At 47.5% G+C, this 23880-nt stretch overlaps 1 pseudogene; it reads right to left on the reverse strand.

The window, feature by feature from the left end:
- The window catches only part of LOC128941400 (centromere-associated protein E-like), an 83551-nt pseudogene that overhangs the window by 50493 nt on the left and 9178 nt on the right, over nt 1-23880 (reverse strand).

Here is a 23880-nt window from a genome sequence, read left to right on the forward strand (position 1 = left end):
GCTGGAGATTGCAGCTGGGCACTGAGCAAGTCCAGGCTTGTCAGGAACTCCGTTTACCTCAGGAGAGAGAGCTTCTGGCGATGGTGAAGAGAAAAAGGAGAGGATTCCGCTGGAAGGTTTAATGTCCAGAAGTTTATTCCATGGTTACAGAGGTCTGGACGGGAGCAGCTGCTCCAGCAGAATAGCGAGCACATGGCCTGATCACTTTTTTAAGCTCCTTGGGCGGGGGGAGTGGGGGGGACAGGTGACCACCAACCAGGTGAAAGGGGCGGGGTCTCAAGGGACGAGGGACACCTAGACATAGGCCAATGACCCCTGGGCATAGGGGCATCTTTTGAACTTGACCAATCACAGGATGCCTTGCTGGAATGTTAAGCCTGATTGACACAACACACTAAGCAAGGGGGCGAGGGGGAAGGGAGAGGCATATAGGCACACCTGGGAAAGGGACCCAGAAGCTTAAGACACACCACAAGAACTACCTGTGCCTTTTTCTTTGAGACTCTGCATCTTTGGAGTCTTAGGAAATTCAGAAGGCTTACCGTCTAGGCTTCTCTTGCTTCCCTCGTCTGAGTGGCTACTAGAAGATCATTTACGTACTGCAACAGCCTCCTTCTTTCTTGTGGAGCTTCCTGGGACTCTGGGTCTTTGCAAGCTGTTCTCCAATCAGAGTGGGGAATTTTGAAGCCTTCAGGCACATGGACTATGTGAGCTTGTGTTTTAATGCAAAAATTTTCTGGCTGGCTTCATGGATAGGGAGACAAAAGAAGGCATCTCATAGGCTTAAAACAGTGAACTAGGTTAGCTCAGGTGTTAAACAAGTTAGTAAAGTATATGGATTTGCTACCACAAGGTATAAATTCTGTGTTATCTTATTGACAGCCCTTAATCCAGTACTATCAATTATTGGGCTGATTTCTTCTTTATCTTCTTTTTGAGCGTGCTACTAAACTCTCACTGGTCGTGTTCTTTCTTTAAGCTTGATTACTATGGGGGGCATTTTTCACTTTCCCTGGTACAGCAGAGGCCCAAACTTTTGCAAACATTTATTTACTTATTCTCTTATTCTAATATCTCCTTATTAATGTCTTTCTTAATTTCAGGGTCTGGTAATGTTAAGCCTAACCTTTTTATATCATTTGCCTCTAGAGTAACCTTTCTCATTTGAGAATGTTTAGCAAATTGAGTGAATTGTACAAAAGCTTCTAAGTACACATAATATACATGTTACTTTAAAGGTTTGCAAAAGTATGCTTTCTCAGACTGGCCAGTTGTTCAGTTGTTCTCCACACTACAACATAAACATTCTCCACAGGTACTAAAGCTTTATTTAAATCTGAATATACGTCCCTTGTGTCGACTAAAATTCTTCCCTATTGGGGAGGTCATCTTTATCCTTCCTCCCTTACCTTGGGAGGAGCCTGTAACAAACCATATGTACCCATTTTGCGAACTGTAATCGCTTTGCATTTCAGCATGATAATCTTTGCTTGATTTCATACGTTGCTATCTTATGCTGCATGCTGAAAAACACGTTTGATTTGCTTTTTCTTTGCCTTGTTTTCTTTTTCAAGGGCTAAGACTAGAGGGCGGTCTGATCTCACAGTCTCTTTGCTATTCTGGGTGATTTCTTAAAACAAAAAGACATTTCAGCATACAAAAACCTTATCTCACTTATCTTCTTATTTTAAAACAGTACTAACTGCAATGAAGTATTATAAATCTTTTTATTTTCTGCCCTTGCTGGCAACTTTCTCTTAGTGAGCCCCTCTTAAAAGGGGCTAATTTAGGAACATCTTTGCTCTGGTCAGTTCTCATTATCTCTTTCTCTTTGTCTTATCTAGCTTCTACTCAAACTTCTTTTCACAGACCTTCCCAGAAGTTTCTCAGTTTCTCTCTTACACACACACAGCTCTAGGTGGCAGGTATCAGATGTGATTTCTAACAGACGAGCTTTAGGATCTTAGGTTCTGAATCTGCTTGATTAGAAACTTTTAATTTACACTTGGGGCATGTGCCCTGACGCTTATTAGAAGAGCAATACTAGCGTTTCTCAAAAATACTGCACTGCAATAATACTTGCACATCTAGCTTTCGCTTACAAGTCATTCTCGTGTTCTCTGGGGAAACAGGGCAGCCAGAGCTGTCTTTGTGCTCAGGGGACAGCCACTGTAACTTCACGCAGCGTGCTAGCTTCTTGATGCACTAAAGGCTCTCCAAAATTGCTCGCAAAGGCAGGCTATTCTGTTTGTTACTGATAACTTTAAATCTCTATAGCAGGCTGTTCTCAGCCCAGACTTACTACAGTACCAACTGAAGTCTCATTAACCAATTCATCTCATTCATCTCTTCTATTCAAACTCTGTTTTACAAAATATCAGTCTTTTCTAGTTCTCTTCTTGCACAATCTAATTAAGCACTGTGTCTACTTACACTTGTTTAACTGCCTTGCAAAAAGGCTGTACTTGTTACATCCGAAACTCTGATATGCACACAGACACACGCACACCCCCCCCCCCCCCCCTTTATCTCAAATTCACTAGAGCCAAGGCTTGAATTGCTGTGACGGGGAGAATTCTTGGAATTCCTTTAACTCGCTTTATCGTAGTTAAGCATAAATCACTATACCATAGTCCTTCTGTGTAAAATGCTACTCTTGTTGCAACAAAATCTTAAAATCTCCACAAACACTACTATACAATCTGAGAATCAAATTACCACAAGGCAGCGGAAGAAAAGCACCACACAAAATCACTGGGAAAGGGCATATCTCTCAAAGTGCTCACTTTTCTCAACACAACACAGCATACTATAATTCAGCATTTACTCACATCAGTTTTTCTTGGACACAGTCAAAATAACAGCACACAGTCTAGAGATCAAGTCCAAACATCCAAGGCAAAGGAACTCTCTGAGCTCGTACTCACAGTTAAAATGTACCAAATCTACACAAATCACTACATTTAAACACAATAAATACCATCACTGACGTTCCTCCACTCGCTTCTCCGCGGGGCACTTCTCTCTCTGCCCCCACAGCCTGCTGCAGCCGGCATTTCAGGCCTCACTCGGCTGCTTCAAACACGGGTAGTATTCACCCTCCCCCGCACTGTAGGGCACTGTAGATCTACTCTCTTTTATACACCATACACTTATACTCTTGCACGATTACAAACACAGTGCACGGACCACACAATGCATTAACCATACAGCAACACAGTGTCCGGACACTACACACACACACACACACACAAACAGAACACACATGGGTTCAGCAGTTCTGCTCTATCAGAACAATTAACCCCCTATATACACATACATGGGTTCACCCGACCCACTCCCAGGGTCACTAGCGGTCTGCTCTATCAGTACAATTAACTCTGTCTCTACTGTAGCTGCTCCATCAGCTGAACTCAGATGTCTCTGGGTGATTTACTCCTTGGCTCTCTTTTTTCTCCCCGGGGGCCCCTCAGTACATACCGTATTCTCTTCCGCAGGCCAGCAGGTCCTTGTCTGTCTTTGCAGGTGGCAAGCTGAGACGAGCGGAGCTCCACCAGGAAAAAAAATTTAGGGCGCGCCTTGGAGGTCTGTCTATCTTCTCTGCCCCTGCGGGGACAGAGAACTCCTACCTGGCTCACCATAATGTTTTTCGGAGAAAAGAAGAAACATCACAACTTCATAAAAGTTGTAAAGCTTGGTATGTTTATTTACGGCGCCGCACACATGCGGAAAAAACTCTCCTCAAAAGGCATGCGTACCTCTGAGAACTTCAGGTCTCTTTTTATCCCTCTCTCAAATACATATGCATACAGTTTCACAATAGATTCATACATATTCATTTTTATGGGTTTCATGTGACTTTTACCACTAGTTCCTTTTTATCAGAAAGAATTCCAAGGTCAGGCTGACTTGCCCTTACAGCAGTCCCCGTCTCTCTCTATCATCTTCTGTCTCCTGCCCTTTATCTCTGTCCTTCGCTGAAGTAACTTCACTGAGCTTAGGCCTTGCAGTCTGGCTAAATAACTACAATTTCTAACCACAGGCTCAACTCAAAAATGTACATTTCACCTAAATTAAAATGGATTTCTATCCTGCAAAATATTCACTTTGCTTCATTTTTTGCCACTTCGAAGTTTATCCAGTCACTGACCAGAAAACTCTGCTCGTATATACTGAAAAAACATGTGTGTGCCTGAGAACTGCCTGTGCTGCTGTAAAAATTGATAGCAACAATGTTATTTTGTCTAGTAAAAATCATTCTAATTTCTGTATTTGTAATTTTGTTAAGATTATCAAGTGTAATTTTTCGTACTTAGCCCCAGTGACATCCCACCATTGATTAAAATCAATTATACAATGTATAACAGACTGTCACCTGCCCCTATTAAGGAGGACCTTACATTGGTAAAACAATTAATTAAGCACCAAAACCTACTGAAGATCTTGAAAGAAATCCAAGAAAGCAGAAAGAAAACCTTAATTACTGTGCAACATGATACAAAAAGAAATACCCAGAATTCTACAGAGAATAAAATAAAACGTAGATCACCACTAGTAAGATGTGATCTTTGAGTAGTCACCAACTGCAAATAAAATCTTTAATAAGTTGTGTCATCCCATTGTAGTTTTGTTAATATTAGTTAGAATAAGTTTAAGATTATCCATTATATTGCTTATTTAGAATTAGAGAATTCTACAACAAGTAGCTGTGTTAACTTCCTTTTCAAACATACATGGTAAAGCATTAAGAGACACTTATTGTCATAGAAGTTTGCATTAGGTAAAAGAATTTACTTATTTCCTAGGAAAAAATAGAATGAGACAGAGTAAAAATCCCACAGAGTACAAATCCATTTTGATTTAAGAGAAAGGTACATCTTTAAGCCTGTGTAGCCTGCCCGCAAGGCCGAGGCTAAAGGGAAAACTGCGTCAATGAAAGACAGAGATAAGGGGGGGGAGAGACAGGGGAGACAGGGAGAGATAAAGAGAGACACAAACTGCTGTGAGAGCAAGTCAGCTTGACCTAAGAATTCTTTCTGATAAAGAACTAGCAGCAAATGTCACGCGAAATTCATAAAAATGAATATGTATTAACCTACTGTAAAACTGTATGCATATGTATGTTGCCTTCTGGAGCAAGGCAGGCGACTTGGTTCAGAGGAACAGCACGGCGGCCCACTCACCAGGGCCACTCGGGCCAATGACACACGCAGACATCAATGTGATGGACGGTCAAAAGGCGTTTATTATCTCGTCTCTTGGGTTTTTATAGTCTAAGGGGTCTCTACGTCAGCATGGGTCTGTCTTTACCATCTATGGTTAGTAAGGGATGGACTGTTACTGGGTAGGGGATGGAAAGTTACTGGAATTCGGTTACGGGGGTTACATTCCTATGTTAGTTTCTTATCTACGGGAAGCAGATGGTCTTATCTAAGGGGAACAGAGGGTCCTGCCTTTCCGTGACATCGCGAGATCTTCCGCAGCGCCTTTCCCTGTCTACCACATCTCCCCCCCCTTTTTCACAAATGAATGAGGTAGTCATATACATAGGTACTGAAGTGAGGTATAAGGTTGTAACTTGACAAGGGAAAAGGGTCTTGGGAGTCCTGAGTAAGCTTTTGCCAGACAAGTTCGGAGGATCTTGTGACTGACAGTGTTCCCTGGTTGAATTCTCTGGTTGAATTCTCCGGTTGAATTCACAGCAATTGTCGTCGGCCTAAGAACCGGATGTTGGTCCGTTCCAGGCGGCTCTGAACGGATGAGACCAGCTTGTTCAGCAGGCATGGTCCAAAGGTGACTGTTAGAAACCTGTCAATATTTCTCTTTTGTGGATCCGGCTGGGTCCCTCAAGAAGATGGCACATTTCTTCGTCTGAGTGGTACAGGATCCTAGGAACACTCAGAACTTGGACACAGAAGTCGTTAGAGTCATTGAATTTGGGAAGGAACACACAAGGACTCACTCCGGATCGCTAGCAAACCCACCTCCCAGATGCGGATGGGACTGCCCACTTATTGTTTTTCCTGTTAGGCTTGACAACTTTGGTGCAGATGTTACCTCCCCGCTTAGCTAGGGTTGCATTGCCAAAGCATCTGCCTCTGCCTGTGACTTGACTCCGGGTGATTCCTTTGCGAGGGGTATCCCATCTGCACTGGTGAGGGGCGTCGACTGTGGAATAACTGAAGGGAGTGTTTAAAGCGACTCCTTCGTAAAAGGGGGGTTTGACATCGTAACAAAGCCAGCAGGACTCGGTTAGGTTAGGGTTGGATTCGTTCGGGGATACAAAGGTAGCTTCTAACATGCGAAGGATTGGGTCTGAGTCTGACTCGGTTAAGCGGCTCATCTGAAAGGTTTCCGCTTGACCGGTCGGGACTTTGCTGACCCCTGTGGGTAAGGTTTTGGGGTAGGTTACGTTTCTCCCTTTCGGCACGCTTTTAATCGCTTTGTTGGGTCCGACCGCTCGGGGTGCTGACGGTTGGAGCCTGATAATTTGCACGTTCTCCCTCTCTTTGGACCCTTGAAGGACTACTGTCCACGTTTTGCCTGTGGCCCAGCTAGGGTGATCTGGCTGCAAGACCTTCCTGTTGTAATCAGTGCATGCCCGAAATCTAGGGATTTTATGTTGGTTTCGATGGAAGTTCCCGTGAGAGAAGAAGGGTATTTTGCAACCGATGGGTGCCCAGGTGAACTGTAAGAATTTGTCTGGCTCTTGTGGATCCCACCCAGGCCCCGATGGTCTGGCATCTGTAACTATGGTTTCGCAGCCCCAGTGCCCACAGTATCCCCACCCTGGGTGATTGCAGTAGCTTTTCCCAGGGTTTGAAGCTGGGCACCAGTAGGATAGGTACGAGTGTGTGACGTGTGGGGAATAGGGGTGTACCTTTGGCTGTCCTGGAAACCGGTCGGTGATGCGGAGCACGAAGGATGGGGTGTTCGGTGTGGTGATTTCTCTGAGTGCTTTGCCACTACTAAGGTGTCGCATGACCCACCTGAAGGGCCGATGGGGGTAGTGGTCTGGGCTGGCTTGCCCCCTGGCAACAAGCCCCAACAGCAAAATCACACAGAAACACCCTTGGTGCTTGGGTCTCACCCGTGCGGGTCTCTCGGGTGCAGCCTGGCGGCTTGGTGGTCTGTCTCTTTTGTCTGGAACTGGGAAGTACGCGTCACGAGGACGTCTCGTGTCCTGTGAACAAAAACTCGCAATTCTCGTCAGTCTCATTCTGCTCGCTATGAAGGTCTGGTTTAATCGACTTAAGTGGACACCACCTGATTTTGCCGTCCTTTTTGACTGCTGCGTACCCTCGCCCCGTGAGCATCAGCCTCCAACCCTGTTCCCACTCGCCTAGCTCATTTCTGATTACCACCTGTGGGCCCTCTTCTAGCGTTCGAGTGGCCCAGTGTTTTTGGACGGGACTGTTTGTTTCATCTCCCCTAGGGAATTGATTCAGTGCCAGCAAGGCGGTTGCCAGCATACGTGCCTGATCTCCTGGGGGAATGGCATTGGCAAAGCCCTCTGCTTTTGCCAACACTTCTAGCTTGGTTTTCAGGGTCTGGTTTGCTTGCTCAACTATGGCCTGTCCGGTACTGTTATGTGGGATGCCTTGCACTAACGTGATGCCCCATTTCGAGGCGAATTCCTGTACTTGTTTGGATTTGAAGTTGGAGCCGTTGTCCGTTTTGATCTGCTTGGGGATACCAAGCCAAGCCATGGATGTCAGCCAGTGCTGAATTGTGGCTTTGGAGTTGGTTTTGGGGTGCTGTGTAGCTATGATCATTCCGCTATAAGCGTCCACTGTCACCGCAAGCCATGCTCGGGGCTTCAGTATTTCGCACCAAGTGAAGTCCGACTGCCAGATTTCTGAGGGCTTGAGACCTCTCGGGTTGACTCCGTAGGACCAAAGGGGTGACTTCTGGCAATGAGGGCAGGTGGCTACCACATGTTTTGCGTCCGCTGTCGAGATTCCGCATCTCTTCGCCAGTGCTTTGACTCCGATGTGGAGCGACTCGTGCAGTTGACGAGCTCTTTGCAAGGTCCAAACGCCTTTCGCTGCGGCGTCCGCTTTGTTGTTGCCGATCTGGAAGTAACCTTTGACTGGGTCATGGCTGTTGATGTGGATGACTGACACGGTGCCCTGTCGCGAGGAGAGTGCTTCTTCCAGCATTAGGGCTGCTGCTGATGTTGACACTCCTGGTCCTGCCATGGCTAGGCTGAGCCTTGCCACGAATATGGAGTCCGTTACGATGTTGAGGTGTTCGTCTTGGAAGAGTCCGCACGCCAGAACCACTGCTGCTGCCTCCAGCTGTTGCACTGACAGTGTGGGGTCCCTCGCTTTGACGCAGTGCCATTGCTCTCCTGCCTGCCACACTGCTGCTGCGGTTGAAGTCATGGAGGAAGCGTCTGTGAAGACCGTTGGTCCCGGCTGCGGTCTGTCCTTGACCTTCGGTGGCATGTCCATGTCGACTACGGTCAGCAGCTGAGTCCAGGGTGGTCTGGAGGAGTAGGAGATTTCTCCTCCGAAGCCCGAGAGAGCAAGGGCCAGGTGCTCCGATATTGCGGCTGGCTCCGTGGTCAGTTGCTTGCGAAACGGAAGGTGGATGCTTGTCGGCTCTGTCCCTAGGTGTTTCAAGGCGAGTCTCCTGCCTTTCATGATGAGGCTGGCGATGCACTCGATTCCTGGGGAAAATGCACGAGCGGGTCTTCCGAGGACCACCCATTGGATCGGTCGGGCCTTTTCTGCAAGTCCTTGGGCCAGTGCTCCCACTCTCCCCTTCGGTGTAAGTGGACATACAGGTCCAGTGGCATGGCTGGGTTCCACCTGGCAAGCGTGCCAGTGGCCATTTGGTTTTCGATGAAGTCGAGGGAGCTCGTTGCCTGCGGTGTCAGCTCCTTGGGATCCCAGGGGTTCTTTCCTTTCAGGAGGTCGTACAGAGGGTCCATGACCTCGGGAGGAATCTGGACGATGTTGCGAAGCCACTGCAGCGATCCTACCAGGCGTTGCACGTCGTGGAGCGTCTTGATGTCTTGACGGACCTTCGTCTCGGGGGGTGTCATGTAGGAGCTTGTGGTCCCCACTCCCAGGAAGGTCACGCAGGGTCCTCTCTTGATCTTTGCGCTCGCGATCTCGAAGCCATTGGCCTGAAGGGTCTCCGTGATTGTGGTCACCAGGTGATCTACTTGGCTTGTCGATGGTGCTGTGACCAGGATGTCGTCCTTGTACTGGATGATGGTTGCGGTGGGGTAGGAGTGTCGGACTGGCGTCAGTGCTTTGTCCACGGTGATTTGGCATATGGTCGGGCTGTCGACCAGGCCTTGTGGAAGCACTCTCCATTGGAAGCGAATGTTGGGCCGCTCGCCGTTCCGAAATGCCCCGGAAAAGGCGAATCGCTCTCTGTCCTCAGGGTGCAGGGGTATTGAAAAGAAGCAGTCCTTGATGTCCAGTACTGCACACGGCTGCCCTGCGGGGATGGCTGAGTTCATGGGTAGCAGTGTCTGGACTGGACCCATGGGTCTGATCGTCTTGTTCACTTCTCTCAGGTCGTGGACGAGACGATAGCCTTGTCCGGACCTTTTGGGGACCACAAATACAGGGGTGTTCCATGGGCTGGTGGAGGGTTCTATGTGACCCTTTTGCAGTTCTCGATCAACCAGTTCCAGCAAGGCTGCCATTCGAGGCTCTGTCAGGGGCCTCTGCTCAACCCATACAGGGTCTGATGATTTCCAAGTCAATTTGATTGGCAGCGGGGGGTGTACAGCAGTGGCCCTCGTGGTAAATTTGTGATCCGAAATCTGAGCATGGAAAGGACGTCCTATCCTAACAGGGGTGGAGAATTCTGCATAATTGACTGCTCCCTGTGGGGACATGGGGTATGAGGATCCCCTGCCCCACTGGAGGTTGCTGTAGCTGGGCCGTCTCGCATTTGCAGCGGGAGGAGGCTGAGTGTGGCCCGCGCGCCCCCTCCCTCTCCCGTTTCCCCGGGGCCGGGATGCTTGGAGTGAGGGTGCTGCCAGGGAAAGCTCTGCTCGCTGAGTAGCTGTCCTTCCCTGGAAGCCTGGGCTAACGCGGTCGTCCTGCCATTCCTGCTTAAATACTATCCGCCCCGCCTCGTCAAAAAGCATGCGGCTTATTTGCGTAATATCAAAAGTGAGCAGATCGTTATTGCTAGAAAGGTCGTCCTCAGGAGTGGGTACTACAGCTGAGTTGATCCCTATTTCTGAAACCCCTTTGGCTTCTTTTGGGTTAACTGGGGTATATGCCCTTTGTTGGTTCCCCCGCGCTCCGGCAACCCCCCCCGGGAAAGCATGCATGGAGGCTGCCGGTGCCCGGTCCCCACAGGCTGCTTTTATTTTTCCCCTACCGGTGAGTTTGTGTTGCGATTGTTTCCCGATATTGTTTAAAGCTTTATTCGGTTTCGCTCGAAACCGCATTAATTCTGCTCTCTCGGTTTCCGAGTCCCAGCCGGACTCGGTCGGCTCTTCCGGGCTGTCTGAGCAGCTGTTACTTGACCCTGAGCCGGAAGCTGACTGCCGGTACACTTCCGGCGCTCCGTGCCGTTTTGTGCGGCTCCGACCCCGCTCCTCCCTTTGGGGGTGGTGCCGTTCCCTCCCCCTGGGGTCCCCCCGCCTCCTGCCAGGGGAGGTCCTTGCCCTATAAGGACCTAATTTGAATAGAGCGCTCTGGTTGGTCTGGCACTCTACTGCGGGGACCGCCCCCCCTCCCCGCTCACCTGCGCATGCATTGTTAAGCAGGCTGACCGCATTTCCGCCCCCCGCCTCCTCCCTTCCGCCCTCACCATGTGGTCCGGCGCCATTTTTAAACGCACATGGCGGGGGCGAGTTTTTACCAATCCCTATGGGGTCCGACTATCCGGCCGCGTTCCGCGCCTTCTCCGCGGGTCCCTGCCAGAAGCATCGCGCGCGCTGCTCTGCCTCTTGTGCTGGATCGGCGACCGGCGGGGAAGGGACGGATAGAGAAACCGCGGTTTTTCCGGATGGTTCCGCGGGGGGGCTAGGACCCGGCGGGCTCCATGGGAAGGTCGGGGGGTCCCCTGGGGGCTCCAGGGGGTCTCCTGGGGGCTCCGGGGGGTCTGGGCTCGGGCTCGGGAAGGGGTGGAACGCGCCCGGCCCCCGCATGTTCCCGCCGTCAATCCGATCGCTCTCAGAGGCGGTTTGTGTCGCGGCCCCCACCCCCAGCTTTGGTGTAGCTAATAAACCTGTACACGCGGCTTCCCGCGTCTCCTGTTCTTCTAACGTCTCGCGTGGGGCCTCTTCTACTTTCCCCCGCATTCTGAGGTTTTTACCACTGCCTGCGGACTTAGAGTCCTTTGCTGAGGCGGCAGTGCACTTCTCCCGTGCTTCCGAATATAATATATTTACCGGACGTTCGATCGTCCCCAGCTCTAGGAGCCTTGCAATAGCAAGATTAGAGTTCCTGAGCTCACCTTTAATTCCCCATTGCTCATGAGCCTGACTTATGACCTTCGCTGTGGATTCCATGGTCCACGCTGGTCCGGAGGCGTCCCTCCCGCTGTAGTCGGACCCGCCGCTACAGCCGCCGCCCTCTGACCAGGAGAATTCCCATTCCCCGGGAACTGCAGCAGTCCCAGGTTCGGCACCAGTATGTTGCCTTCTGGAGCAAGGCAGGCGACCTGGTTCAGAGGAACAGCACGGCGGCCCACTCATCAGGGCCACTCGGGCCAATGACACACGCAGACATCAATGTGATGGACGGTCAAAAGGCGTTTATTATCTCGTCTCTTGGGTTTTTATAGTCTAAGGGGTCTCTACGTCAGCATGGGTCTGTCTTTACCATCTATGGTTAGTAAGGGATGGACTGTTACTGGGTAGGGGATGGAAAGTTACTGGAATTCGGTTACGGGGGTTACATTCCTATGTTAGTTTCTTATCTACGGGAAGCAGATGGTCTTATCTAAGGGGAACAGAGGGTCCTGCCTTTCCGTGACATCGCGAGATCTTCCGCAGTGCCTTTCCCTGTCTACCACATATGTATTTGAAAAAAGATAAAAAAAGACCAGAGGTTCCCAAAAGTACGCATGCCTTTTAAAGAGAGCAGTCTCCGCATGCATCCAGCGCTGTAATAATAAACATACCAGCTTTCCAACTTTTACAAAGTTGTAGAGTTCTTTTTCTCTTTCTCTGCAAAACAACAGAGACGTCAGTCTAGGGAAGACAGGAGGCGTTCCCGAGGGCGTGTGTACACGGAAGGCACGGGCGGAGTGTGGGCAGAGCCGGGTCCGTTCCCCTGTGACGAGTGAGGAGGGGGCGTGCTCGAGGTTCGACATCCCGGGGCTCCACTCCTTCTCCGATTCCGGTCCCTTCAACCCCAGTCCCTGTGATCCAAACCTCTCGTATCCCGGGGAGACGTTCACGTATCCAATGGCAGCTGAAATAAACAGGGCCAGGAGACTTCTTCTCCTTTTTAATGCCTTTATTAAAAGTGATCAGCTCAGGATTGGGCGGCTCGACGGGTCTGCAGCATCCGTCGTCTCTCCCAAGGCGACTCAGAGGAGGAGGATATGCACAGCTTTGTCCACCAGGGGCAGAGCTGGGGATCAGATCCTCGTGGGAGCCTTTAGGGCCTGCTGATCCCCGTCAGATGGTGCCCCTCCCACTCAGTCGGCCTGGTCTCACCGCCGGGGTCGTCTCTCATGGTCAGGGCTAGAGGGTCCGAAGGTGTTCCGCGTCTCTGCAGGCTCAGCATTCGGCTCCTCACGTCCAGGCATCACTCCAGTCTCTCAACTCTTAGGTGGCTCGTTGTTTTTGGGGTTTCTCCGTGGGTTTGGAGTCGGGGGTCCCACAAAGCATTCTGGTCTTGGGAGTCACTTTGCATAACCCCCCCCCCCCACCCTCTCAGGTCTCTTCTACTGTTCGGGAAGGTTCCCACCCTTCACTGTGTCAGAGAAGGGCCATTACCTCGCCCCAGCCAGGGCTTTTACTAATACAAAAACAACCATTAACGACAACGACCCGTAATTACCATAACACAGGCAGCAGCCCAGCAGTAGTGGTAACTTTTTTTTCTCACAGAAAAAAATCAACTGAATTTTCGTTCATAACAGTCCCCCCTCTTTTTCTTTGATCAAGCTTAAATTCTAAGCTCGCATCAATTCACAATTTTTGTTTTGAATCTACTATAAATCTCTTGTGCACTTTGGTAATCATGGTTACTTAACTTTGTTACTTTCCTTGGTTTCTTCAGGGTTGTCTGCACGGCAAGTACTATTCTACTAAAACAGATAAATAAGCATAGTAAAAAAAGCAATCCTCCAAGTATACACACACTGAGAAAAACTACCTTTTCCCATACATCCTTTTTGAAAATCTCTAGGTTCTCCCACCCACTGGGATCAAGTGTAGGAGTTTGTTCTTCATTATTTACACATGCTAATCTTTTTATTTCGTTTGAAATGTTCCTAATAATTGAATTCTTTATTTTTAATACTGCTTGGAGCCAGATAACTTTGTTTAACATAGATATTGGGATCCGAACTTGGCTTTTACAATTTTGGATTTTCTCAATTTCTATTTCACTTTCCCAGGTCTGTTTATTTTCTCTCAAATCATTATATATAGGAACTCCCAAACTTGATCCAGTTTCTTTGGGTAATAAGAAGAAAATTGGTTTTATCACTTTAGCAATGCAGCTGCCAGGCAAGATCAAACCTAGGGTTTTAGGGCTCCCCTGAAATGTGGTCCAAAAGGGGTTTATCTCTTTTCCAGTACACTCATATAAATACTTGTAACAAACAATTTTTCTCACCATTTTCACCATTTCTTTGTTTTTTACTAGTTCTGCTGAGCTCGTTTCAGCAGCATCACATTCAAAGCACAACCAGGCTTCCCCTATAGGGCACTCTCCTAGGAGTGGCTGCCTAAAAGGGGCAGTATTGTATGCTCTCCAATACACTCTATTATTTTTCTGATAAAGGACCAATTGGGAGGGGTTAACACAATCAGGGTCAGAACTGATGTGGACTCTCGACAAGGAGCTCACTTCCTCCTCATAGAGGGGTTGGTAGCATTCACTGCACCGCTCAGCTGGGCTTCCCAGAGCACCACCAGCAATCAGAGCCATCAGTACTACCCTTCCCAAGAGTCCGGTATGGGTCATCTTGCGCAGCCTGCCCACCCGGCCTTGCCTCTTGGGGAATTTTACTGAGGAAAAGCTTCCAAGCTCTTTAGAGTCCCTTCTACCCGCTTCTCTGGTTAAACCTCTCTTGGTCTGTTCCCTACCAATTTTGGTTTCCCCTCCCAGGGGAGTGTTCTGTAGAGGATTAACCTGGAGTCTTTAGAATTAAATTAAGGAACTTAACCAGAATTTCTTAGTTAAAGTCTTATACTTTTTTCCAACATAGTTTACACAAAACAGTTTTGAAACATTTTAAGCAATATTAGAACTCTTGATACCAATTTTTCCCGCACAGTTCAGTCTTTTTGACTCTTCCTTCTGAGAGTCAACTTTAAATCACAGTATACTCAGGTGAAATAACTTGTGAAGCAGATGAATCCTTATCCAGTGCCTGGAGGTGAGTGGTGTGGACTCTGGCCCAATGCCAGAGGGAAAAACCGGGAGTCTGGCCCAATGCCAGAAGGAGAAAGGGGTGGAGTCCGGTCCAATGCCAGAATGCCAGAGGGAAAAAAACCTGATGTTGAATCCTGGTCCAATGCCAGGGGGTGAGAGTGATGTGAGTCCAACCTTTTTCTTTTGGTCTGCACAGTCGAATTAGTAAGGAAGAGTACCCGAAACGGGCTTTCGAACACAGGTATTAATGGTCTGCTATTTAATGATTTGATCAAAACTCAGTTTCTCTGTTTAATGTTGTTGGTTAATTTCTTTTCCATAGCTTGCATGTTTCTCTCATCAACTTCTGCATACTCTGTATTTTGCAAGGAGTTGTATTTCTGTTAGCTAACTTAACTCCCAAAGTACTTTTATTCTCTTATATCTCTGTGTATTTAATTCACTGGTTTTCTGTTCTATTTTACGATCTTATCTATTTATCTCCTGTTTCTGTTTCTTACTTTCACTTAGAGCTTAAATACTTCTTTCAACCCCTTACACTTAAATTTTTGGGGTTTTTTTCTTACACCATTCTTTTACACAATACACTTCCCTCTAAGGAGATGTGGTAAAACTTATAATGCACAATCTACATTACCTCTATTCTAATTTGTCTATATTCACTCTCACACATTCCTTCACACCCTCAAGACACAAACTGGATCATTATTGCTAGAAAATCACTGGTCCCTATAGCCTCCCCCTCACCTTGGGGTTGGCCCACAGGTCTCAGTATCCCTGGGCCTCTTGGAAGGGCCCTGACTCTGGTTGCCTCTGGTGCACATTCACCTGTGAGGCTGTCTGTGTGTCACTCACGCTCTTACAGCTACGGCTCCCTCACACACCTGAGAAGCACTAGTCTCGTTTGCAGGTCGCACACACACTTCAGCCACAGCCCCCACCCGCCCGGGGGACAGAAGCCTGGTTTGCAGGTCACACATACACGCACAAACTTCCACTGCCCCCTTCCCACCTGCCCGGGAAGTTGAGGCTGACTTTGCTTGTGACTCACTCTCACACACACACAACAAGACAACAATAAGGTAGCTTTTACTTTCACATCACTTATTACAAGTTAAGTATTACTGGCCAGTTTTGGTGCTACTGGATATCCTTTCTACCTAGCTGTTTTTTGTCTAACTTCAGATGTTTTTCACTATTCTATACTACACTTCTTAGTACTTTGTTGAGACAGGACTTACCTGCTCCTGTATCTACTCAAAAATTAAAATTCTTCATTTAGGGGGCCCACCTCAAAGTTTATCAAGGGCTCTTCTAGATGTCGCATCGGGTCCCCTATAGTGTAAAGCCTCTGACCTTCTAATCGTCACCTCTAAGGATCTTCCCTAAATTATCTTGTTCCCTGGCTAATGCCGCATCGAGACTAAGCTTTCTAAAAAACCTCCTGACGTGTCCTGGCTCTCCACAGTAATAGCAATGTCGCTCTCTCAAAGGGCCTTGAGGTCTCTCCATCCCTCTTGTACCTGAAAGTACTGGCCTATCCTTGCCTCTTCCTGGTGGTGGACCCGCCCACCCTGCACTTTCTCTAGCTACAGCAACCATGATCTTAGCCTTGGCCTTTGCTTTTTCTTCCTCCCTCCTTAAATACACCTTCAATGCCTCTCTTAATAACTCATTTATGTCCTTCTCTTGCCAATCTTCCATCTTTTCCAGTTTTCTCCTTATATCAGGCCAAGATTTGGTAACAAATTGGACTTTTAGCAGCATTTGACCTTCTGGGGTGTCTGGGTCTATTCTAGAGTACAACTGGAAGTTCCGCCTTAGGCGATTAAGCCAGGCAGCAGGAGCTTCATCCTTCTCTTGTGTACCCTCAAATGCCAATTGGGTGTTAGTTCCTTTGGGAACTGACTCTTTGATCCCCCGTATTATCAAAGACCTATACTCCCTCATGGCCTTCCTCCCCTCCTCCTGGTTAGGGTTCCAGCTGGGATCCGTTAGTGGCAATTTCTGTTCACCTGTTGGCACCTGGGGTCCTGGACTGTTATCTTTCTCCCATATTCTTATGCCAGCCACCCTAATCATCTGGACTTCTTCTGGGGAAAATAATATACTCAGGATGGAATTCATCTCCCCCCAAGTGTAGATATTTGGACCTAGAAATTGATCCACTTGGTTGGCTATGCCCACTGGGTCCTCCACTAAATGTCCCAACTCCTTCTTGAATCCTCTCACCTCAGAAGCAGTTAGGGGAGCATTCACAAAGCCAACACCTCCCGCTATTCCTCCCATAGGAATCTCTCTGAGGGGAAAGAGTCTCTCCGCCTTGGAGGTCTTGGATCTGGTGCTACAGTATGGCCCATCTTCAGATGCCAAACTACTTTGAGGGGCATCTGGGTTACCCTGAACTTTCTGCCCATCAGCAGGTGTATTTGCTGATAGCTGTTTATCGGGCGAGGAAACATTTGTGCCCCAACTAGGGGGAGGTAAAGGGGCAGCAATAGGAGGGGGAGAAGAGCCTGAGAGAATATTAAGCGGAGCTGGAGAAGGGGTGGAGAATGCAGCAGGTGGAATAGGCACTTGTGGTGATGCAGAAGGAACTGGAGGAGATACTGGGTTTATCATAGCAGAAGCTGAAGAGGTAGAAGGAGGAATTTGAGCAGGTGGTAATGAGATGGCAGCCGGGGGAAGAACCGGACCTGCCGTTTGAGGTGCTTGAAGAAGAGGATTATAAAGTGGAGGGGCAGAAGGGGGAAAATAATCCAGGGGGTCCCATCTTTTGCTAGTCCTATCATCCCCTCCTTCATTCCCCTCTTTCTTCCTCTGTACCTGACAAATTCACACCCCTTCATCCTCAACAGCGCTCTTTAACCAGAAGATACATACAGTAATTGCTCAGGATCAGTATCTCCTCGAGCTGTCAGATAATTATTTAATTGTTGGCACATCCACTTATCCTTTGTCCCACACCAAGGCCATCCTCCTTGCACCTCTAATTCTGGCCACACTTCCATACAATAATGGATCATTTTCACTTTATCTAATCCCTCCGTGGCCTCTATAGAATCCCATTTTACTAACAGTTCTCCTAAGGGACTACTGGGAGGTATATATCTCAGTCTCGTGCCGGTCTTTTACTAATACAATCTCCCATTTTACAGGTCTCAAAAAAAAAGTCCCAAAGGTGCCTCTACTGACCGGTAATTTCAAAAAAACCTTGTTTGAGGAGCTTCAGCCTCCTCCACTGAACTTCAAATTTCTGCCTGATGCTCAGGACTTTATACTGAAACAACTGCCCAATCTCTTGATTGCCCAACTTCGCAACGTCAGGTCTTACATCTATCGGGACTTGAACACTCGAAGCCTCGGCCGAAGAGTCCGGGTCGTGCCTGACTCCCTCAGTCAGGAAAAACAACTGCCTGATTTTTAGTTTGCCTAACTCGCCAATTTTTAGGCTTCACCGTATCAGGACTTAAAAGCAAACCACAGCCTCCTTCGCTGGGGTTTGTCCCTGACTCCCATTGTCAGGACTTACTTTGCCTGCAGGGCTTGTGAAACACCCGAATCCTTCTCGGGACTGACAAATCTTACCCGAATCCTTCTCGGGACTGACAAATCTTACTCGAATCCTTCTCGAGACTTACAAAAATGCCTGACCTTCCTTTGTCAGGACTTACTTTGGGTGCGTGCCACTCATACACAGTAATTCACTCTGCACGCCTGGAGTGGGGGGGCCCTTTATTCCCCCTTGGGAGACGACTTCACTCACGCTAATTCCACTCGCTTTCCCCTGTTTCCGGCCTGCCTCTTCGCAGGGAGTCAGGAAACGCGGTACTGAGGGGTCCCTCTCACTTCGAAGGTCCGGCTGCCGGCCCTCGTCTAACTCACACACGCATGCGCACGTCTCCCACTCCCGCCACCGGGTTTCTCACCAGTCCGGTGCTCCGGTGCTCCTCTGCGTTGCTGTCCTGAGCCGATCCCTCTTGGTCCTGGTAGCCAGCTGTCCTCTGAAGGTCCAAGATGGCCAGTCCTGAGTCTTCTTGCGGCGTGGCTATTCCGGACGAGAGCCCCCAGATGAAATAAACAGGGCCAGGAGACTTCTCCTTTTTAATGCCTTTATTAAAAGTGATCAGCTCAGGATTGGGCGGCTCGACGGGTCTGCAGCATCCGTCGTCTCTCCCAAGGCGACTCAGAGGAGGAGGATATGCACAGCTTTGTCCACCAGGGGCAGAGCTGGGGATCAGATCCTCGTGGGAGCCTTTAGGGCCTGCTGATCCCCGTCAGATGGTGCCCCTCCCACTCAGTCGGCCTGGTCTCACCGCCGGGGTCGTCTCTCATGGTCAGGGCTAGAGGGTCCGAAGGTGTTCCGCGTCTCTGCAGGCTCAGCATTCGGCTCCTCACGTCCAGGCATCACTCCAGTCTCTCAACTCTTAGGTGGCTCGTTGTTTTTGGGGTTTCTCCGTGGGTTTGGAGTCGGGGGTCCCACAAAGCATTCTGGTCTTGGGAGTCACTTTGCATAACCCCCCCCCCCCACCCTCTCAGGTCTCTTCTACTGTTCGGGAAGGTTCCCACCCTTCACTGTGTCAGAGAAGGGCCATTACCTCGCCCCAGCCAGGGCTTTTACTAATACAAAAACAACCATTAACGACAACGACCCGTAATTACCATAACACAGGCAGCAGCCCAGCAGTAGTGGTAACTTTTTTTTCTCACAGAAAAAAATCAACTGAATTTTTGTTCATAACAGCAGCTGTTAGCTCAGTCAAAAGTTGCACAATCTCAGTCTCAATCAAAATCGTGGGCGCTGCAGTCAGCCGAGCAGGAACCGATCGAGTTTGTGACGTCACCATGGTCAACTGGGCAAGCGACAGTGCCACCTTATGGTGGGACGACCATGGTGCAGGACATGCTAGACCTGTTCAGCCAAGCCACAACGTCACCTGGTGGCGGGACTGCAACAATGCAGCGATTTTTCCCAAAAACATATAAGAAGAAAGCTACATCGAAGAGAACAGCGACAACACAACAAATGGATTATCCTTCAGCTTCGGAATTTCATGAAGCTCAGGATACTTCAGATGAAGTACAACCACAAGAAGACATGATACGAATTACTGCATCAGGGGGAATTCCGGCATGGATGTTTTCAGCAGCAGAAGCAGCAAAAAGTTTCCTGCATTCTTTTGATACAGCCAAGAGAGCACAATCACAGGAATTTCGGGATTTTTCGAATTTAAGAGCGAGATCAAAGACTTCATCAAGGTGAAAAATGTGGACCTCAGAGACACCAATGACCTCAACAACTCCACTGTGCATGCAAATACCAATGGAGCTTCCAGAAGAGGAAGAAGAACAGCCAGTGAAAACAATGGATTGGAAAAGCATCAGAAAAGAATTATCAAAAGAAAAGGATTTATTGCAAGGTTTGGGAGATCTCACAATGCCAGTGACATACGGTGCACAGGGTCAGAATCCAAGGTGGGAGAGGACGGATCACGATGTGATCAAAGAACTAGTGAGGGCCATCAGAGACAATGGGCTGAATTCAACATATTTCAAGCAGCTTCTGAAAGGAACTTTCAACATATACGATTTTACACCTTATGACATCCCATGACTTGTGTCAATGATTCTCACTGACACACAAAATCTCATCTGGGACAGAAGGTGGAGAAGGTATCTCACAGAGTTGAGGGATAGATACCAAGGTGGACCAAACGCAAACCTCACGGTGGCACAGTTAGCAGGAGATCCTCCAGATGACAATCCAGCAGAGCAAGTAGTGCGACTCCCAAGAAGAGTTTTGAATGACATCAAGGAAGCGGCGAAAAAAGCGATTCTGCAGATTGCTCCTGCAGGAGCACCAGACATTCCATTCTCAAGCATCAGACAAGGTCCCACTGAACCATACTCATCGTTCATAGATTGACTCGCACAAGCTGTGGATCGACAGATAACCGATGATGCAGTGAAGAGACCTCTCATGGAAAGTCTAGCCTACGCAAATGCCAACCCAGATTGTCAACAGGTCATCAATGCAATCCCTGGACGGCCATCCTTGGCAGAGTTGGTGGAGGCCTGCAGCAGAGTGGGAACACCTCAGCATGTTGCATTGATCGTGAGGGAGGAACTGCGAGGAGAATGGGAAGAACAAAGGAGAGGACAGTCGGAAAGACAGTCAGAAGACAAAATGCTGGAGAAAATGCTTCAACAACAGAATGAGAAGATGGACAAAGTTCTCGCAACCATTCAAAAGAAGAAAGAAGAAGGACTGGACATGCTCTGATTCCTCCATCTTGTCCCCATAACCCTTATACCAAAAATCCTAAAATCTTTATTTTCACCCTGTGAACACATTATTTTTGTACCATTCAAACTGGTGTGGCTCCCATGTCCTCATACACAGGTGGCACTTCGTTAAAAGGATTAAAATCAAGTCACCAGGTGTTCCGGGCAACATGCCAGGGTCTCCGAGCCCCCTGAGAGGGTTCTTGGCAACTCTGAACATCCAGAGGGATGTGCTGAGCTCCCACAGAGGATTAAGTCAACTTTTATGAAGATTTAAAAAGATGAATTAGCAATAGCAAACCCAAAGTCACTGTTGTTATTCTACTACATCAAGTGTCCTTCTGCCAATGCTGAAGATACAATTACACAGTTTGTCCCAGAAAAGTTTTCCACTGGGTGCTTCTGAAGGCTTTTTTTCAACTTCTTTTACTCTAAGCAGATACAGTACTTATACATAACATCCACTTACATTAACATCCTCACAAATTCCCAGAGGCTTCTTTTTCCTATTATCGCAAAGCAAATCGGTAATTGTCTCATTGTAGATTTCCATGTATGAAACCCTTAGCAGGAATTCTCGGTCTGGAATCAAATGTTGAAAGGGGGAGGGAAAAAATAAACCAAACAAATTAACAGACTAACTGATGGACACCTTTTAATACAAATATTCTTAAATTGGAGATAAAGGTTTGGATATTGTTCCACAGATTTTTTTTCCCTGCATCCTTGCTATACATTATCATAAAACAAGACAGAATAATTTTTCTTCTATCCCACCTCTTTCCAGCTGCATTAGTGGTATACCACTTCTAAGGTTATTACATTAAGATAACTGCCCAACAGAAGCATGACAATAGTTCTCCTACTTAAAAGCCATTTCCATAACCATTTTCCTCCTGCTTAGGCTCTTTCCTCTCTGTACACCTTGTCTTCTCTCTTTGCTTGCTTGGTTTTACTTTGCTGCTGCTTTTTATCCTGCCTCCTTGGTAGAGAATGTTGGGGTGAGGAAAGGCTGCACAGTGGACTCCAGAAAAATTTTCTTGCCTTTAGTTACTTCTATAAACCCTCTAAGGGTACTCTGCACCTCCTTAAAGGAGCAGTGACCATTTCACTTCACTGGTAACAACTACCTGAAACCCTCTAGGCAGAAGCAAGCACTCTGCAAATCATGTTTTGGAAATCACTGTTTTAATGTACACTTTCTCCTTACTTTTATTAATATTGAGCAATTAGCAATTCTTTTGTAAGCCTGAAATAAGTAAATATAGTGTCATATTCTTCCAACTTAAAAAAAAATATTTAATTGTGGGAAAGACATTCTGTGCTGTCCTTGTAAGCTAGCAGGGCCTCCTGAAGATAAGGAGAAGCCCTATATCTCTCCTGAAGGAACACCAAGGTTTTTACCATGGAGACCAGAGGAAGGAGAGAAAGTTGGGAGATATGGACTCTCGCTGGCTCGCAAAGTGACGTGGCTCCCTGTCCGCGGCTCCCTGTCTGCTGTTATGAACAAAAAAAACTGCCAATTTTTTTTGAAGAAAAAGGTTACAAAGACTAGGCAGACCACTGTTGGTGCTGAAGTGCTACCTGTTTGTTATGAAAATTACAAGTCGTTTTCATTAAATGATTCTTTTTTGTAACAGTGAGGGCCCTAGCCGGGGCTGGGTTGATGGCTCTTCTCTCGAGACAGTGAAGGGCGTGGACCCCCCCAGACAGTGAGGAAACGTGGGAGGGGGAACATGCAGGTTAACTCCAGGACCAGCATGCCATGAGAAGCTACTACTCCAAACTTACTGAAAAGACCCCCAAAACAACGAGCCAAGATAGAGTTAGGAAATTAGAGTGATATCTAGACAAGAGGAGCAGAGTGCTGGGCCTGCAGAGATGCTGAAAACCTTTGTTGCCCCTCACCCTGAGTGGGAGAGTCATCCCGAAACCGGGAGATGGAGAGGAAAGAGGCGGTCATCAACATCTGGGTCACGCCCAAACCAACTCCCACAAGGACTGGACCCCAGCTATGCCCCTAGTGGACAAAGCTGCGCATATCCTCCTCCTGCGAAGACGACGGAGACTACAGACCCGTCAAGCTGCCCAATCTTGAGCTGATCACTTTTAATAAAGGCATTAAAAGGAGAAAAAGTCTCCTGCCCTGTTTATTTCATCCGCCTGCTGGGAACTTTGTTTCTCTTTTATGGCTAATGGGCACTGTATATGTGTTAGATGGGTGTCAATATCTGGAAGAACTATAAAAGCTACGTTGGTTTAATAAATCTCTCTTGCACCCTTCTGATGGAGTTGTGTATTAGTGTACTGTGTCATGCTCTATAGCAACATTTAATTATTAATTTTTTAGACTTGTAAAACAGTAGAATAAACATAAAGCTTCACATTATCTTATCTACCACATTAATAAGCAAGTACCTATTTTTATTTGTAATCAGTTTAATGTATTTGGAAGGCTAAGGTTCTACTTAAAGTTAATTTTTTGACTCCCCATGTCTCAGAACCCTCCTCAGTTTTGTTCTGATTTGATTTTAACTAATAGAATCCCATTACCTTTTTGTTTGAAAACAGAAGGTGAGCCTGGCTCATCTTTGCCAGGCTGGCAAAGTAACTGCAACATTTAGTCCAATATAAGTTAATTTCCTTCATAAGCCTCTCGATACTAAAATTAATTTTTATGTAACCATCAAAAATATTCCTAGTCCTTTCAGTCGCTTCAATTTAATAGAATTGCTCACCTCACAAATAATTTTGAACACATGTTGAATTGCCTTAGGGATAATGCCCACGGAATCTTCATTCCCCATCATTGTGTAAGTCTTCCCTGAAGCAGTCTGTCCATAAGCAAAAATTGTGCCTAGAAAGATAGTTAAGTTTTAGCAACTATCTCTGAAATACATTTAAAAAGTTTTTTAAACACAGTTTTAAAACTTACCATTATAGCCTCGCACAGCTGACTGTATAATTGGAACAGCTACACCATCATACAACTGCTGAGTGTTGTCACTTGAGTGAAAGACACGATCTTAAAACAAAAAAAAAAGTGCCTGTGAAT

Source organism: Melozone crissalis, unplaced genomic scaffold (assembly GCF_028551555.1).
Source record: "Melozone crissalis strain CALT ecotype California unplaced genomic scaffold, PUWL_Pcris_2 ptg000035l_1, whole genome shotgun sequence".
NCBI lineage: Eukaryota > Metazoa > Chordata > Aves > Passeriformes > Passerellidae > Melozone > Melozone crissalis.